The following is a 19963-nucleotide window of genomic DNA, read 5'->3' on the forward strand; positions in this document are numbered from 1 at the left end:
AGAGCAGTTTACAAAGTATGTTATTATTATTCCCCACAACAATCACCCTGTGAGGTGGGTGGGGCTGAGAGAGCTCTGAGAGAGCTGTGACAGACCCAATGTCACCCAACTGGCTTCAAGTAGAGGAGTGGGGGAATCAAACCTGGCTCTCCAGATTAGAGTCCTGCCACTCTTAACCACTACACCAAATAAATGAGGAATGTATGGCTACCCCCTGCAGATCTAGCTGGCTGGATTCTTAATCTTATAAATATAGTAAATGTACCATCCTTCTAAACAAGACTTCCAGCTCAGAGATACCTTATTTGGGGGACCTTGTTGCGAGGGCTGGCACTGGAGAAATCAGTATCCAAGTGATTTGCACACCTCCTGGGCGTTTTTATCATTTAAAAAAGGGAATATGAGACTCCAACTTAAACAGTGCAATCCTATGGAGAGTTGCTCCAGTCTAAGGCCGTTGACTTCAGTGGGCTTAGACTGGAGTAACTCTGCATAGGATTACACTGAAAGTCTGTCTAGTCTGCATACCCTTTGATCTGCTTTTATTTTTCCATCCCACCCCGCCCCCTCCTTCCAAACTGCTGATATGACGTTCCGCAAAAGGCACTCACATAAACGTTCATGAATAATTCGACAGTCATAAAGAAACTGGCAACGAGAGAAAATTAACTTCTCACCTCCTAGTGTTACTTGAAGATTAATTTGCCTAAAAAACCTAATTAGTTGACTCTCCGCAAGTACAGAACCTCGGGTTAAAAAAAAAGAAAGTAAAGAATAAAATTAATGTGTATGTTGGGGGAAGGGATGTTAGCATACACATACAAAGATCTCTTAAGTGAATGGGTTCAGTGCAACATTTCTGAAACTCCCCAATTAAACCTTCAAAGAGAATGTTTCTAGTGCAACACCTTGTTCTCTCTCCCCTGCCCTCCCTCCAGCTCCCAAAGCTTGCAGTTAAAAATCAGCATATCCTTATATTAAACTTCCTTGATGAAAACAAAAATGTACACCCCATATTACCAAGGTTTATGAGACAACAGCCAAAGCCACCAGAATTCTTCATTTTGAAAAATATCTTTTTGAGCTCAACCCTCGCGACTATTCTGAGATTTCAGTCAGCCTATGGAAAGGTGATCAGCTCAAGAAGTTTCCATCTGCAGATGCCTTCTTCCTTCGCTCTTCTAAGGAGGTGCTGTCCTTGGTAGCTGGCCTGCTCTCTTTGCATTGCAAACAGAGAGGTCTGTAGTAGGATAGCAGGGGTGAAGCTACAAGTGACGAATGACACTTGAACGGCAAGTGTATTTCTCCCTGTTCACTTGCGCTCCATTCAATCCACTTGCCGTTCAAGTGTCATTCGTCACTTGTAGCTTGGCCCCAGGATACAAGTCCAGTGGCACCTTAGAGACTAGCAAGATTTTCAGGATATGAAGAAGGTATCTGAAGGAAGGAGCTTTGACTCTCAAAAGCTTATACTGTGAGGATCTTGTTGGGTCTCTATGGTGCTACTGGACTCAAATACTGCTGTTCCACTAAGAAAATACTTATTTGAATTGCCAAATATTGCTTCCACAGTCAATTTAATAAACATACACCCTTCTGTTCAAAAAGTAGCACTATGTAACAGTTAACAGCCACAATGGAGGCTCCATGTTCTTACGCCGTAGAACTGCAATCGATATACTCCTCCCACTCATTGATACCCCAAACACATATTCTAACATGGGATATCCATGCATGACATAACAGCAGGTGGCCTGTTTGCCCTGATCTGGGTGGCCCAGATGAACCTGATCTCGTCAGATCTTGGAAGCTAAGCAGGGTCGGCCTTGGTTAGTAATTGGATGGGAAACCTCCAACAAAGACCAGGGTTGCAGAGGTAGGCAATGGCAGACCATCTTTGATAATCTCTTGCCATGAAATCTAGCCAGGGGTTGCCATGTCAGCTATGACCTGAGGGCACCACATCCACAGATGGCCTGTCTGCTGGAATTTACTCTGTTGGCACTTTAAATTAACATACAAAGCTACCTTCCGTCAGATCAAACCATTGGTTCATTTTGCTCAGCATAGGCTATTTTGACTTGCAGCAGCTACACAAAAAGTCAGTCCAAGAAGGGCCTTTCCTAACAGATGTTTGTTGACGTTCTTTAGCTGCCAGGGACTGAACATGGCCCCTTCTGCTTTAACAATATGTGCCTGAGCTGTGAGCCATGGCCCACAAAGTTAAACACAAAGGAATAGCCATCAAATGAATAATGCATCACCAAGGAATCTGATAGTGCCACTGGCCCGTTCCTAGCTAAAAAATGACTTTCATGATGAATCCTGATATCCACGGCAAATCCATTACAATCCCAACAATGCCAAATGTACAAGAGAAAATGCTTCAGTACCAGTTATCACCTCCATTGAGAATCCTCCCCAAAATGCCAAAGGCCAGGAAAAGTCATCTTTGCCAAACATGGATCAGTCTTTGTTTTGATTGTTTTGAGAACGAGTTTGGTGTAGTGGTTAAGAGCAGCAGGACTCTAATCTGGAGAAGTGGGTTTGATTCCCCACTCCTCTGCTTGAAGCCAGCTGGGTGACTTTGGGTCAGACATTTAATAGTAGCAGGACTCTAATCTGGAGAGCCAGGTTTGATTCCCCACTCCTCCGCTTGAAGCCAGCTGGGTGACTTTGGGTTAGTCACTTAAGAGTGGCAGGACTCTAATCTGGAGAGCCAGGTTTGATTCCCCACTGCTCCACTTGAAGCCAGCTGCGTGACCTTGTGTCAGTCACTTAAGAGCAGCAGGACTCTAATCTGGAGAGCCAGGTTTGATTCCCCACTCCTCCGCTTGAAGCCAGCCGGGTGACCTTGGGTCAGTCACAGTTCTGCCAGAGCTCTCTCAGCCCTACCCACCTCACAGGGTGATTGTTGTGGGGATAATAATAATACACTCTGTAAACCGCTCTGAGTGGGTGTTGTTGTCCTGAAGGGTGATATATAAATCGAATGTTATGATTATTGTTGTGGTGGTTGTTGTCTTTTTCAGACAAAACTGTTAAGTTACTTTGGTGATTATCCACTGTCCTTTATTAACCAGAAACCCATTTTTTTCCTTCACTCATTCCTGCTGTAGCCAGTGCTCAGCACAATTATTTCACTATTAGGATGCCAGAAATGAACATAGAATGGACACACAAAAAACTCACTATGAATAAGAAAGAAATTCCCTTATGTTGACATTGTAATACAGGCCAAACCACATTAATTCCGTATGATGAAAAACCAACTGGCAGCATACTTCTTTTAGGGGTGAAATTATTATTTGGCTTAAATTCATAATTCCACCATGTATGATAAGAAAGAACAAACTTACCAAGCCGTCTGGAATTCACCTTTTCAACTACACCCGATCACATCCACTCTTGAATTGTTACATAGCCTGTATCAGAACAGGAAGGACTTAGAAATAGAACATTTCATAAATTTTTAATTTTCTATTTTGCACCCCTTTTCCTCTGCTCTTTCACACAGTACTTAAGATTGTTTGAGTTCATGATCTGCTTTTGCTTCATGCAAGCATAAATGGTTATGGCTTGCCTGGACCTCATGTTTGCATTACGTGAAACCAGCAACTATTCAATACATTCAAAATATGTACTTGGAACAGGTCTTTGCCTAAAGTACTTAAATGTGACATTGGAAGGAATTAGAAGACAGGAAGTTAGAAAATCACCAGCTAGGATTATACACGGAAGCAGCCCAGCAATGAAGCCAGGGGAGGGGACAGTGTTAGGTGGGGGGCATCTTTGGGGTTCTATTCAGAGTGCCAGGCAAACCTGGTTTAGGGGGCACAATCTTTCAAAAAACTTTCTGGTGTAATCCCTAGTGATATAAACAGGTGTAGCAAAAGAGGATGGTAGGGGAGGATTTTAAGTTGTATATATCCTGTATTTCTTCCATGGAACTGAAAGCAATGTATCTGGGGTTCCCAGACAAACTCCAACCAACTTTATATCCACTGAGGTTTAAGACCCAGGACCATGATTTTCATTTTCTGCGTCAAGGCACCAAAAATGCCACGGGCGTGCCAATAGACAGATCTTTAATAGTCTCAATGGTAGCATCTGCACCCTTCCAAAAGAGGCTTTTTAGCCACGGTGACTGCAAACCAGGAGCATAGCCTAATGGATGAGGCTGTGAAAATTGAATTAGATCCCCTTGCAATCCTTTGCCAGATCAATAACCTCTTCACATCTCTTGCTTGACTCAGGCAGACAAAAGTGGAGGCTAGCCAGTCTCCAAATTGTCAGATGGCATTTCATGAGGAACACGAGATTCTAGTATCTGGATGGATGGAGCGCTATATTTTCCTAACAAAGAAGAATGGGAAGTAAAATGTATCTACCCCAACAAGTCCTTGGGGGGAGTTTCAATTTATAAGCTAAGGCAACAAGACAAGGGAACATTTTGAGGAAATTGGATGATCATCAGAAGATAGAAAAAAATTGAGAAAGAACACCATCAAAATCTGTCTTGGGGCATCCGCCACAGCACCAACAGAGGCTCTTTTTATAGGTCTGCTTATCAGTTGCACTTTTCACCCATTTGTATCTGAACTTCTGGGGAGGGGTGTATGTGTGTGCATGAGAGAGAGAGAGAGAGAGAGAGAGAGAGAGAGAGAGAGAGAGAGAGAGAATGGAGTTTGGCTTCCATATTTAAACTACAAATGCTTTTTTCTGGTTGAAGGGATCTGCCAGGAAAGGGCAACAGAGGCAACCCGGAGGTGATCTTTCTAAATTCCAAGCTATTGACAATTCAGGTCAGGTAGCCAAGATAGCTCATTGGCTCAAGAGCTATTCTGGACCTACCAGACAAGGATTTCTTCTGGGCCTCCTCACACAAGCCAGATCCAGCCCAACCATCATACAAGAACAAATCACATGACACACTGGTTTGTCAGCCACAAGGATGATTTTGTCCCTCTAGCTGACTCCCCTCAGTTGTCCTATATTGGTTGGATTTCAAGAGCACAAGTGTGGAGACAGCATTACTCAACAGTCCAGGTCACCTCTCCTAGTTTTAAAAATAACAACAACAACAACAATGTTCAATTTATTTACTGGCCTTCAGGACAACTTAATGCCCACTGAGGGCCAAGCTACAAGTGACGAATGACACTTGAACGGCAAGTGTATTTCTCCCTGTTCACTTGCCCTCCACTCAATCCACTTGCCATTCAAGTGTCATTCGTCACTTGTAGCTTGGCCCTCAGAGTGGTTTACAAAGTATGTTATTATTATCCCCACAACAAAACACCCTGTGAGGTGGGTGGGGCTGAGAGAGCTCCAGAGAGCCGTGACGAGCCCAAGGTCGCCCAGCTGGCTTCAAGCGGAGGAGTGGGGAATCAAACCCGGCTCTCCATATTAGAGTCCCGTGCTCTTCTTAACCACTACACCAAACTGGCAGTATATCTGGGGTTCCCAGACAATCTCCTGGGTTTAACACCCAGGAACATGATTTTCATTTTCTGCGCCAAGGCACCAAAAATGCCACTGGCTTGCCAATAGAGGCAAGCTAGTCAATGGAAGAGGGTCATATATCTGGGAAAGAACACTCTGGCGTGGAATGCCAACAGATGATGTAGCACAGAAGAGAAAGGCAAAACTTCACGTTAATTGGAGATCCATGACTGGATCAGGGGTGGCCAGTTGGGCCAAAACAGTGGCAGAGGGAGGCAAGGAGGTGTGTTAGTTAACTTTTTCTTCCACCCCATTTTCACAGTCCCTCTTTCACATCCCCACTGTTCTTTGCCACCTCTACCTCCTCTCTAGGTAGGAATTGGTTTCATCCCTGCTCGGGCAAGCAGCAATTGGCGGAGGGGGCAATTTTTATTAGGAAAACAGCATGAGGGGAATTGAACAATATCACCCACCTCCAGGTCTAAAAAAAATTGGGAGCAGCTCAACAGCTGCATTCCTTCCAGTTGCTGGTCCGTTTCCACATGTCTTTCCCTCACGGAAAACTTACGGAATGACAATGTCTTCATGGCACGATCTCCCATGACTCCATTTCGTGGTGCGATTTATGACATCATCGCACCACAAAATGGAGTCATGATGAGAAATCGCGCCATGAAGATGCTGTCAGTTTGTGAGCATTACGCAATTTTCCGTGAGGGGGAAAGACGTGTGGAAATGGCCCCTGATCTGTTTTCTTGCCCAAAGAGGCAGGCCTATGAGCCAAAACATTTCCAATTGAAATCTCTCCTGTGTCCTGAACTCCCGAAGCCATTTTATTTTTGCAAGCTGCTCTCTTTCTGCCCCAGTACTCTGAAAAATGGGAAGAATGAACTGTTGTAATAGTATCAAGATGATGAGCACAAATCCTAATTGTTATTCCTTTCCTTTTATTCCCTTAACTCTCAATGATTCATAAATCTTGAGAAGTGGAAAATACTTATTTTTTTATCTGTTTTGGATACAAGGGCTAAAAAGACAGAGACATATTTTGCAATTGCTAAGGTAAATTTAGGATCCTTATTGCTAAGCAAAAGAGCCAGGATTTCTGGAGTATAAGGGGATGGTTGGTTTATTAAGGGCCTAACTGTTACTCAGTGGCAGCATTAGGGCATGCCATTTGGAGGGATTTGGATAAAGGAAAATCAAAAAGAGTCCAGTAGCACCTTTACGACTAACCAACTTTACTGTAGCATAAGCTTTCGAGAATCACAGTTCTCTTCGTCAGATGCATCTGACGAAGAGAACTGTGATTCTCGAAAGCTTATGCTACAATAAAGTTGGTTAGTCTTAAAGGTGCTACTGGACTCTTTTTGATTTTTCTACTACAGACTAACACAGCTAACTCCTCTGCATCTTGGATAAAGGAGTCTCTCTTTTCCTTCGAGGCCCCAATTGCTGTGACTCAGCAAATCCAAGTCCTGTGGGCTCGAAACCAAGAAGGGAAGGTATCTGGTCAAGCTGCCTTTATGCTTGTGCCGTGAGGACTGTTAACAAGATTCCCCCCCCCTCTGGTAGCAAACTTTTCTCCAAAACGAAGAAAAGAAATAAGAAAGGCAGCTCAACTGGAGCGTGATCTAACACCACTGCTGATGATTTGAGACAAACGATCCCAGTTCCTCTGCCTCTTTGACACATTAGGTCTTATTCCACCTTTGTTCTTTTTTCCTTTGTTATCCTTTAATTACAATCCCTCTAAGTCTGGCCATCTCTGGCTCATCCAAGCCAACTCACCACTTGAATACTAACTGCAAAAGGAAAGCTAAGGGAAGGAGGGAGGGAGGGAGTTATTTTGTTCTTTGCAGACACCTGTGCTAAGAGTGGAAGACTGAACCCACTGCCAGAAACCAGCTCCTTTGACCCTGATCCAGTAAGACTTTTATTTCCCTCTGAAGATGTTTTCAAACACAGTGTCTAAAATATATATATAGGCAGATGAATGGGAAGAAAGAGGGAAGCAGACAAAAGGAATAACCTTGCCAAGACAAACCAGCAGAGACTCTTGTGGTGCCTTATAAATTGGTACGTTTATTAGACCAAGCGCAGTCATCGGCTAGAGGACAGTTGGCTGGAGACCATCTGCCAGATGCAATCAAGAGCTGGCGTGTTTGTAGGATTTTAAATTCTACGAGAAATTTCCAAGTTCCCGCAAAAGCTTCGTCCTGACCTGGAGAGCCCAGGCAAGCCTGATCTTGTCAGATTTCGGAAGCTAAGCTGGATCAGCCTTGGTTAGTAATTGGAGGGGAGATCTCCAACGAAAACCAGAGTTGCAGAGGCAGGCAATGGCAAACCACCTCTGTTAGTCTCTTACCATGAAAATCCCACTAGGGGTTGCCATAAGTCAGTGATGATTTGACGGCACTCTTCACCACCACCACAAAAGGTTTGGCGGGACTGGATTTGCCATCTGGATTCTGCAGACATTCCATACGGTATCCACTTCAGATTATGGAATTCTTTTTCCAAGCACCAGAAGAGACAGTGGAAAAACAAAGGAAGAGACCTCATGAGGTTGGCTTAGATGCTCTGTGGGTCTAGTTCTCCTAAAAGAAGCTGGAATGGTCAGTTTGTATCTGGACTGTACCACTTTAGACTGTAGAGGTCATGTGAACGAATGATACTTTGCCATTCATTCACATGACCTCAAGGTACTTTGCCGAACCCATTTTTTGCAAGTTCTCGAGAACCACCTACCGGATAACTATTTTCTGCTGTGAACTCTGCCTGCAACCATATTCTTGCCAGGTAGACTTTGCTACTTTTAGCTCCCTTATAGGCTTGGAGGGTGTCAACATACGTAAATCTCCTATATGTCAGAAAATAAAATGTGAGCGACCGTGTTAGACTAGGTCCCCCTTCTTATTGGCATCTAACTCTCATGAAAATGGGAGGCAGTTCTTCCATTCACTCCAGGTTGCCTCAAAATTCATGGTTTGGGATGTTCTACCTGCACTACCACTGTTGTCACAGAAATCCTGGTTTTATTAATTTATACTCCAAGTGTGAGCAGCTTAATTATTTATGAGCTCTTCATTTCCCCTTTTAATCACCCATTCAGCTCACCCAAGTAATTCTTTTCACTTCACTTGGGCTAAGATAGCCCAAAGTGTAGCATCATGCATGCTCCATTTTTAATTCATTTTCTTGCATTTCTGGAAGCTTTTAGCGAACAGGTCTTTTGTACGTGCCAACAACATTCTTCTCTAAAAGGAACAGTTTTCGCTTTAAAAAATTAAAAGGAATTAATCTCTTTTTCTGTCTTTTTTAAAAAGTTATACACTTCATATTACTAATGTGTCAGATTTCATTGCATGTTTTCACCACTGGATGCACGCAGGGACAAGGCAGTGAAATATAACTCGCATGTCAAATATAATATATGGAAGGATGATTAGGAGGTAACTTTTAGCATTTGTTGCAGATTAATATGTTAATTACAGCACACATTGGGAGGGGGGGAGATTAAGTATCTCCAAAGTAAATTTATTTTTAACCAGCTTTATTTCTCACACTTCATAAATTAGCCTGCAGAATGCATAATAGAGCGAGAGCCGAATCTCTTAGCTCCCTGCAAACCTCAACATGAACAAAGATGTGATACAGATAATGTTTCAGCTTCCAAATAAGCTCTTCGTCATGAAGACTGATTCATGGCTCCAGGTACCTGTTTTCACAAGGCCTCCAAGGTATACCCAGGCATACAATAGTATACCTCCAACATTTCAATGCTCAAAACAGGGAAACATGTGTAACTCTGCTATTCTGGTACCAAAGAGTGCTTCCTCGTGTGTGCACAACCTCACACACTAACACACACCCCATTACTGACGTGTAGCATCCTAGTCACAAGTAGTACTAGACTGTTTCCATACATCCTTAAAGGGACGGCCCACTCACCGAACACTAGCGGCTTTTCCCTTGACTTCAGATGACTCCATTTTCAAAACAGTTGCAGGCTGTTTGGCTTCCATTTTTTCAGTGCCTTTTCTGAGAACGCACTTTCCCACGGTCCCAGAAAAGATGCCAAAAACCCCAAAAGTCAAACAGCCTGCAACCATTTTGAAAATGGAGAGATCTGGAGTCGAGGGGGGAAGCCGCCATCATTCTGTGAGTGGGCCGTCCCACTCACTCCCACCCACATAGAACTTGGAAGACAAGTTCTATGAAGAACGGTTGAAGGGTCTGGGTATGTTTAAGCTGGAGAAGAGATTGAGGGAAGAGAGGATCTTGCCATTCAAAAACCAGAACATATGAACACATTCATGAACATGCATGAAGCTGCCTTATATTGGACCATCAAGGTCAATCTTGTCTGCTCAGACTGGCAGGGGCTCTCCAGGGTCTCAGGTGGAGGTCTTTCATATCACCTGCTGCTTGGTCCTTTTTAACCAGAGATGCTGAGGGTTGAACCTGAGACCTTCTGCATACAAATCAGAAGTGCTTCTGCTGAGCCACACACACTCCCTCTCCTCTCATGGGGAAGAGGGCCAAGACCTGGCCTCCACTGTTCTGGACCAGATTGAAAATATGCTAGAAAAGTTCATGGTTCTTGGCTCTGTTCAAAGAGCAAAACTGACCGAATTCCATTTCATTAAATTTATTAGGCTTCTAGCTTGCCTGCCTCACGAGCAGTCTCAGAGTGAGTTACAACAACTAGAGATACATTTTAAAATCACAGTAAAAACAACATCAATTCTCATAAAAATGCAATTAAAACGTGTGCTATCCTGGCCATTGGCCAGGCATGCATATGGGCAGTGCCTCTCTTCTTGCTCAGCACAAGGAAGGGTAATCCAGTTAGAAACAAAGAGAATGGCCATAACCAGGCCTACTCAGAAGTAAGTCTCATTTCATTCAATGGGGCTTAATTCCAGGGAAGTGTCTTTAGGACTGCAGCATAATTCTAGTCTCCCATGGTGTATGACTGCAGCCATGTGGGTTAACATGTCCCTCTGAACAAGATATCTTAAACTGGGATACTCAAGTGAAAGATCTTACACTTGTTCTCTCCCATTGTGGATACACGTGCATTGCTAGGGAGACAGAGTGCCTTGAATATAAGACCACACAGAAAGTAAGTCACTTGAGAGTCCCCATGTAAGATGTCTTGTGTAGAGAGACTCTGAAGTTAGCTGGTTAAAGAGGGCTCCTATAAGTGATGGGGGGGGGGGGTCAGTGGATCAACAAGACTGGCTTGCCGTATGCCTGAACTGGCAAATGCATAGGGCCTGAAGAATGAAAGCAGAGAAAATATTTATCATGAGTTTGGGTAATTTCGAAACATTAATTAAAAAAAGAAAAGGAAAAAACAGAACAAGCAAAAGATACAATTAATTTTTCTCCCAGACCAAAGAATTAACGGTGGTTTTTAAAAAACTGAAATGTTATAGGGGATCTCTGAGCTACAGCTTAGGTCAAATTGTCAAGGATAATCTCATGCAAATTGGCCTGTCTAGGCATTAAGGTCGACAAAAAAATTCCCTTCGCCAATGATTCCAGCAAATTCCAGCTTGACAACGTTTTGATTGTCAAATTTAGCATGAAAACAGTTCCACCACTGGTAATAACGGTATTAAAGGAGATTCGTCCATGCAATCCTCGGTGTGCCGAGAGTCACTTGCCAGTGAGATATGAACTTGCTTGTTGTACGGACGAACGCTTAACATGTAATTCACATCAGTTTCTGATTTGTGGAACAGAGCTTAATCAGCAGTGACATTTTGATAAAGCGTGGGGGAAGCATTAGCACTGCGGAGAAAAAAAAAACTGTGCAAACAAAACAGACAGCTGACAAGTGACGGGGATTTTAGCCATTTCCTTAAAGAGCTTCCACAAAAGTCTATGGGCAGAATCCAACAAAAAGTTCTAATGCCCAAACCCAGGAAATGGATGGGAAATGGAGCAGGGGTGGGCATGGAGCAAGGGTCACTGGGGTGGAGGGTAGTTGTGAATTCCATGCATTGTTCAGGAGATTGGACTAGATGACTCTGGAGGTCCCTTCCAACTCTATGATTCTATGATTCTAAGTGTCTGATACACCCACCTTGTATCAAAGCCAAGCTAGCTTTGGTTGGGACATGGATGAGTGATGGCCCAGTGAACCCAGTGTTCATTGCCTTGAATTCAAAGATAAAACAAAGGAAGGATGTAAATATTGATAGATAAATCCCATTTTTCTAAGCTTAAAAGTCCCCCAACTATTTAAGCTTCTCCTCAAAAAGACGACGCCCCTCCCCCTTTATCATTTCAGTTCCCATTTTCTGTTATCTCTGGCTTACTATTTGAGATAAAATCCATCTGGCAAAATCAAATTCCAAACATGGATGTGCCAGAGAGTGATGTAGGGTCTTAACACCTCCATATTGTGAGGCCTAGTTGACTTACTGGGCACTGGTGGTAGAGAGTGCCATCAAGTCATAGCTGACTTACGGCGACCCCTGGTGGGGTTTTCAAAGCAAGAGACTAACAGAGGTGGTTTGCCATTGCCTGCCTCAGCCATTCTGGACTTCGTTGGAGGTCTCCCATCCAATTACTAACTAAGGCTAACCCTGCTTAGCTTCTGCGATCTGATGATATCAGGTTCACCTGAGCTATTCAGGTCAGGCTAATTAGCTGTAATATTGATGTCAGTCAATCTTTATTACGGTCATAGACCACACAATAATAGCATACAACCCAGTCATGGTAAGTCATATTATTTACAAATCTAATATTGATGATTATTTTTAGGGTTTTATAGTCTAGGGCTGGGCTTAGTGTGGTCTTATGTAGTTTGAATTACATTGTATGTTTTGTTTGGATTTTATTTGATTTTTATTTTGTTTTGTTGATTTTAATGGATGTGAACTGCTTCGAGCTCTTAACTGAAGAAAAGTAGTATAAAAATCAAATAAATAAAGGATGGGATCTAGACTAAATTTCCTATCAGTGGAATGGAACTTCCCTGCCTACCGCTTCTCACTGCATCTGGGGAGCCAGTTTGGTGTAGTGGTTAAGATTGTGGGACTGTAATCTGGAGAGCCGGGTTTGATTCCCCACTCCTCCACTTGAAGCCAGCTGGGTGACCTTGGGTCAGTCACAGCACTCTCAGAGCTCTCTCAGCCCCACCCACCTCACAGGGTGTTTTGTTGGGGGGATAATAATGACATACTTTGTAAACCACTCTGAGTGGCCATTAAGTTGTCCTGAAGGGCGGAATATAAATCGAATGTTGTTGTTGTTGTTATTGATCTCCATGAAATGCTGTACCTGGAGTATCCTGAGGAATGTCATAAAGGGGGTTCTACAGTGGGAAGGGAGAACTGGTGGAATTCACCCATTTAGTCTAGATTCAACCCCTAATAGTTATATGCTCATTTCCCTTTTAATGGTATTTGTTTTGTTTACTGTTGATAGTTCTTCTGAGCATTATATATTTATCAACCGGCACAGCATTCCAAGCTGACATTTTCATTAAGTTACAGCCAATTCAGGCCCTATCGAAGATCTGAGACCTAATGACAATTGGCCTCATGTTACAGCATAAAGTTTGTCCCCAATTGATCAAATCTGCACCCAGAGTTTGGGTGCAACTGATCTTACCCATTCTAATTGCGTTATTACCTTTTTTTAAAAAAAAGTTATCTTATTTTTGTTTTCACACTGCAATGTGATGGAGAATATCTATGTCTTGGGCCTTCTAGCCAGTCTTTCTCTCCCCCTTCTCCAATGCTTTTCCAAGACTGGTTCCCATCTCTGACAACTGAATGTCATACAATTGACAAAGTGGACCCTGGCTCACACAAGCACTTCAACCACAAAAGATATGTTAGCCTTGAAGATGCTGACACATTCTTGGTTAGTTTTGTGAGAATTCTAGATCTTTTGTGTGGAGGGGATTTCTAACCAGCTTCCCGGAGCCAGCAAAGTGAGAAGTAACACCTGGTAATGCCACGTAAGGCATCTCACGACTCATTTGCCAATATTATTTTGCATAAAACAGAGTTTACATCTCTTGGTGCTTCTCTGGTTATGTGGTTTAACCTCCACCTGTGATTTCAAAGCAAAACATGGATCTACTCTTAATCACAGGTAGGATATCGTTGATCTCAAAAATACAAAGGTATGCCTCATAAAAAATTCCTCTTTCTGAGCAAGGGGGGGGGAGGGAATCAACTGGACTAGACTGAAAAAAATATATACTTTGACTGACATTGACAAGGCACGTACCAAAAAACAATAACAGACAAAGAAAAAAAAACCTATTGTCATCTCAACCTTGATTGGAATCTGGGAAAATATGATGGGATTCAGAAGGTTGGAAGAGGAATGAAATGTTTGGCCAGCTGCTGCCTCCGTCACTCAAGCAGCAATATGCAGTGACAAAGACGGAGCCTCTCCAGAAAGCAGCGCAAGAGCCACAGAGTTTGCAATTGTTCAGCTTGACAACCTGCCAATTTAATTTTTTTTTTCTGGGCGGCTGAGATGAACGATAGTCATTCGTAAAATGTAGTAAACTGAAGCCTGACAGCAAAATGGAAATTGCAAAGATGGGTTTGGGCTGTGAAGAACGTTGGTATGGGAAGGCTGGGAGGCATCAAAATATGTAGAGAGGAGACCCTAACCCACTTCACAGCCTGCCAAGAAACGACAGAATGTTCCAAAGCTTGGGGGATCATTTTTTCCGGATTGTCGGAATATTTTGCACCAAGAGATGAGGATCTCAAATTCTTCATCCTTGCTCTTTTGACCCCTCCCCAAAAATCCTTGATCTGATTTTGCTTCTGCCTCGTGCGATGCAAATCTGGGGTGAGTGGGTTTGCCTCATATTCTGTTCCTCATACTGAATTTTCTCTGTAAAATGCATTCATTTTCCAGCAATATTTGTGCATGAAATCAGTATTATGTGTGTGTATAAAACTTCGGATGTACATCTAAATACCAAAAGAGTAACATATAAAAATAAATCACATGTATACACAATAATCTGCAAAACCAACAGCGATAAACAGAAAAACCACCGTTTCCAAAACAGAAAGAAGTAGGGGGGAGGGGGGGGACCCAGGAAATGTTTGCCAATCCCTATTTGAACCTGGAATTTGCTAAAAATCCCATTGACATCTTTTCCACCATCCTTGTGTGATTATGAATGTACATACCTATATCGCATATTCTTGAAAAAAGGCCAGAAACTAAATGCTTGGTTCACCCACAATGCCATGGCTGCCGTTAAAACCTACGACTGAATAAATTTGTTTAATGTACTATTGGTGTACAAAAAAATTATAACATCACTGCAGATGTTGCTTGGCCTGCGATGAACTGTGAGCCTACCTGAGGGCAGATAATTAAGAGACTAAATTAGAATTTTATATCTGGTAGTCTATTTCGTTCCAGTATGACAGAGAACATGCCAAAGGTCTGATCTTTGCAAGAGGGCAGACAGAAAACCTTTAAACTACGTAATTTTAACATGCACGGAGGGGGAAACTTAATTCCTTCCTATGCCTCTCTGTCTACTTTAGCTACAACGCTTTTCACTTTAAAATAATATCACGACTGCTGTCAAATAGTCGCACGACGATCTGTGCAGGCATTATACCTAATTTTTCCCACTTAAAAATGTTTGTGCAGTGCTGGTGTGTTGCATGGGGGAAAGGAGGGGAGAAGAATGATGAATTTCAACTAAAGTGCTGCAAAGAAGGGGACTCCCCACCAACCTGGGCCGGTAACGCATTTCTAAGCACAGGGTTGCAATGCATACGTAGTACGAGGGGTATTCATTTTGGAAAAAATATCGTGATGTTTTTGAATCTGTGGCTGTTGAGTGAAACGTTTAACCTGATTAGGTAGGGTATTGCCGGGCTGGACTCAAAAGTCTATTGTTCTTTTTCCATTCTCATGATTTTCATGGCTGTGCTTTTCAATGGAGAAGGGGAGGCGGATCAATTGGAGGCTCTGGGGCAGCCGTATTTGCACTTAGGGGCGCCAAAATCACAGCGAACACAGCCCTCCCTTTAATCTAAAGAACTCCCAAGTTTCAAGCAGATTGAACAAAGGGTGGAAGTGATTTTACACATCCCCAAATAGATCTCTCTCTTTGTGCAGCCATACTAAGCTCTCTCTACTGATTCCTAAAATGGCCATCAAGCAGCAGCCAACAGGAGAGCTCCAGCCAGCCATGCACCTTTAAAAAACACAAAGCCCTGCCTGCATTCATTTAGTTTTCCTAGTCTTACAGTGATTGACAATTTAAAAAATACCTTTCCGCTAAAAACTCTGCATTTGCCTTCCTTCGTTTTTGTGGTTTGGTGTTTGTTCCCGTTCACTGCCACTGCCAGCCACTACCACTGCTACTCCCTCACCACTATTTACTTCCATTATTTTCTGTGTGTAGCTTGTGGGGAGATGGCTTGAATCATCATTTTTCAACCAAATATCATCAAAATTGCAGCCAAGTGTCTTCTGCCTGTCCTTGAAAGAGCCACAAAGTTTCAAGCAAACAGGGCAAAGTGTTCAAATTCTACAGATCCATGAACAAGCTCCCCCCCAACCCCATCATTAAGCTGTTCCAGTTTCACAAGGAAAAAAGTCTCCAGCCCTCAAGGAGGAGTGAAGGGGGAAAGAGAGGGGGAATGGCTGGTCTCTTTGGGATTGGCTGGGAGTGCTCTTTGCTCTTCCCTTACAATGATCTCTTTGGAAGTGAGAAATTCAGGAAACAAATTCAAGCGAATGAGCGCTCATTCTGCACAGCTAGTAAATGCCAGAATTTGGAAAAAAAACATGGACTTTGTGAGGGAATACGTCCATGACTACTAAGCAGCCAGAACTAGTATTTCCATTCCAGAGAGTCACAGGTAAGGCTCGAAAAAAAATTTTCTGTGATTTTTGAAGACTGGAGTTTTGTTCATGCATACACCTACTCAGGACAGTATCCCAAAAGCCCTATGCAGCAGGCAAATCGCTGTTGCCATCGTTGCTCAAAGAGTTGTGCAAGAGTTAACACAATACTCTGCTAGGTTTGCCAGGGGCCAAAGTGCACTCCAGCACTCCAGCTGAACTGGCTTCAGTGTGCCCAGCATTTCCTTCCTTGTGCAGGAAAACGATGTTGTTTTCCAGGGGAAAAAATGTTGGGTGCACAGAAGCCTCCAAACATGCGATTTTGGGCTTCAGATTGCCCTGTGGCTCTTCCAGCATACTGGAAAACAACATTGTTTTCCAGTACAAGGGAAAAAAACACCGGGAGTGCTGAAGCCAGTTCAGCTGGATGGGGGAGCATGCACATGCAGTCCCCCACCCGTGCCTTCCCTGCCCACTGGCTAGATGAGTAGGTCTGCAGGCTGTCAGGTGGGAGTGAGGACTAGGGAGATGACAAGCCTACAGTCTGCTGACTCTTCTCGTATAAGACCTAGCTCAGACTCTTGTGCAATGAAAGAACAACTTTGGATTCAGTTTCTTGTAGTTTCCCAGCACAACTCTCTAGCAGTGAGCAGGCAGTTTCTACATGCAGAAACACAGCTTTAGAACAAATCGTACAGCTTTCCTGCTCGCAAAGACTTGTTGCTTTAATTTCAAAAGGAACAGCACATCCACATGGATATTGATTCCTCTCCAGGTACAAGACATGCAGCCCTCATGAAACAGGCAACCTTCAAAAACAAAGATTGCTTTCCACCTGGCATACTGTGCTCAGACAACAGAACAAGATTCAAGTCCAGTAGGTTCCAGAGTTTAACCTTTTAAGAATCAAAATTGCCTTTGTCCGAAAAGGAAGCTTTGAATCTTGAAATCCTGGAAATTTTGTTGGTCTTTAAGGTGCTACCAGACTCAAATCTCGGTCTTCTACTGCCAGGGCCGGCACCACCATTGAGGCGGTGAGGCAGGCGCCATGGGCACTGGGGTGCTGGAGGGGGCGCCAGAGGTGGTGCCGGGGTGGAGGAGCGCACCATGGAGCTGGCATGGCTGGCCCGCAGCTGCTGCAGCTGGCCAGCTCCGCGCCGCTGCGGCCGCCACACGCCCCCGGCAGGGCACAGCAGCCGCGGGCCAGGCACGGCAGGTGGCTGGGGCGGTGTGCAGAGCACGGGCAGTTTCTGCATGCCGCCCCAGCCACCCGCCGGCCAATGGGCCTGGCTTTGCTGCGTGATGACATCATCATGTGGTGACATCATCACGCAGTCCGGGGGCGCACGAGCACACTGCGTGTGCAAGCACACGGGGGTGGCCACGGGCGCAAGAAACCCTGGCGCCGGCAGTGTCTACTGCAAATCAACATGGCTTCCCATCTGAAACTATCAGACGTAATAGATTTCCTATTCTCTAGAACACATGTTGGATGGGATCTTGCTGATCCATTTCTTTAAGCACAAGGAGTTTTTCCCGAGGCACAAGTCAGAAGATGGCTTCTTGCACCGAAGGAACATGCTGCGGCTAGTGGATTGGTTCCGTGGCATCCAACCTGCTATCTGAGATCTGTTTAATATTAAAAATGGTATAAAGCCACATTTAAAGCATGGATGCCCAAGCACAAACGCAACAGCCCCACTTTGGAAATCAGAAATCACTTCTAGAGAGAGAGAGAAAGGTGTCAGCACCAGCTCATCAGAAAGACTTCTGCATACAATTAAATGGTTTCCATGACATGAGCTTGCTCTCTCTCTCGTAGACTTTCACCACAGGAAATATAATTCAGTTAATAGCTGATTAATTTATTTTTAATCAAAATGTTTTTGCTTTAGCATCAGATTCCCTAAAGGTTAATGGTTCCAGTGAATTTCTGTAACCCATTTAAAGCTCAAGCGTATTCTCTCAGAAGTCTACCAAGATTTCACTTTGCATATTGATGGCACCCTGAACTTTCCACCGTTGAATATTCATCCGTACCAAACAGAAGGCTGATTGCAATTTCTTCTATGATCATTTTCAGGGTTGGGTGGAATCTTTGCCACCTGGCTGTTGTTTTTACCACTGGTGGTATTTCTGGTATCACTTAATTGCTTTTAATTTGATCCAAGGGGCAAGATGGCGTCCTGAGCAGACATACCAACACGTCGCTCCAGCTCTCATGTGGGTTTTAAGATAAATGATTTATTTTGATTTATGTTTTTTTAAAGGAAGTTTTCAGTTCAGTTCAGTTCCCCGCTGACTTTCTTGTGGATCTGTGGGGTTATCTTTTGTAAGAGGAGTGAAGGCATTGGGAGAGGACTTTTCTTGAACTTCCTGTGTAATAGATTCTGTGTCGAGAATTGCATATTTATTTGGGGAACCAAATCCAGGAAGGTCACTTACTGCCCCGCTCCATGAGATAAGGCTGTCCAAGTGAAGCTGTTTTGCTGACTTAGCTGGGGAGCGAGGGTCCTTGTGGATTCGTTGGTGTTTCTTCCTCCCCATGGAGGCCAATCTCGTCACCGGGCTTCTATAGGAAAGCTTTCTTTTCCTTTCTTGTGTAGTCAGGAAGTAGCCAGGAGAGCCAGTTTGGTGTAGTGTTTAATAACATGGGACTCTAATCTGGAGAACCTGGTTTGATCCCCCACTCCTCTACTTGAAGCCAGCTGGGTGACCCTGGGTCAGTCACAGCTCTCTCAGAGCACTCTCAGCCCCACCCACCTCACAGGGTGTTTTGTTGTGGGGATAATAATGACATACTTTGTAAACCGCTCTGAGTGGGCATTAAGTCGTCCTGAAGGGCAGTATATAAACTGAATGTTACTGTTACTCAGGGCTCATTTCGAAGGGAAATGCACAGGAACTCAGGGCCAAGCTACACATGATGAATGACACTTGAATGGCAAGTGGATTGAGTGGAGGGCAAGTGAACAGGGAGAAATACACTTGCCGTTCAAGTGTCATTCGTCATGTGTAGCTTGGCCCTCAGTTCCAGTAGTTCCCCAAAGAGGTCATATGTCAAGTGGCCCCGCCCAACTGACTCTCGGCTATTTGGGGTCTGTTTCAGCCTGGATTGGGGCCAAAACAGCCCGGATCGGGCCTCTGACAGGTGGTGGATCACTCAGCAGTGGCCCGATCCTGACCATTTGGGGCCCCTCTTTGGCCATTTATAGACCCTTTCTTCCATTTTGGGCCCAATTTTGGCCCTGAATAGCCAGGATTGGGTCCAAAACAGCCAGGATAGGTGATGTCAGGGGGTGTGGCATATGGAAATCAGTTATGCCAATGACACACTTCCGGTGATGGCAAGGGGCGTGGCATATGATAATGAGTTATGCTAATGAGCTATGCTAATGAGTTCCTCCAGCTCTTTTTCTACGAAATGACCCCTGCTGTTACTGTTACTGTTACAATAAGTATACAGGAGATGAGCAGTGAGAGGAGTTCTCTGATCCTTGATTAAAATAAATCCATAGGAGAAGCTGAGTAATTAAAACAGAACTGAGAAGATAAGGTAAAAAAAAAACACACAGCAAGCCGAGCTCCAGGAAGCTGCTAGTTGCCAGCCGCCATCTTGGCTCCCCCCAATTTATGTTTTTCA

Source organism: Eublepharis macularius, chromosome 16 (genome assembly GCF_028583425.1).
Source record: "Eublepharis macularius isolate TG4126 chromosome 16, MPM_Emac_v1.0, whole genome shotgun sequence".
In the NCBI taxonomy this organism is placed as follows: domain Eukaryota; kingdom Metazoa; phylum Chordata; class Lepidosauria; order Squamata; family Eublepharidae; genus Eublepharis; species Eublepharis macularius.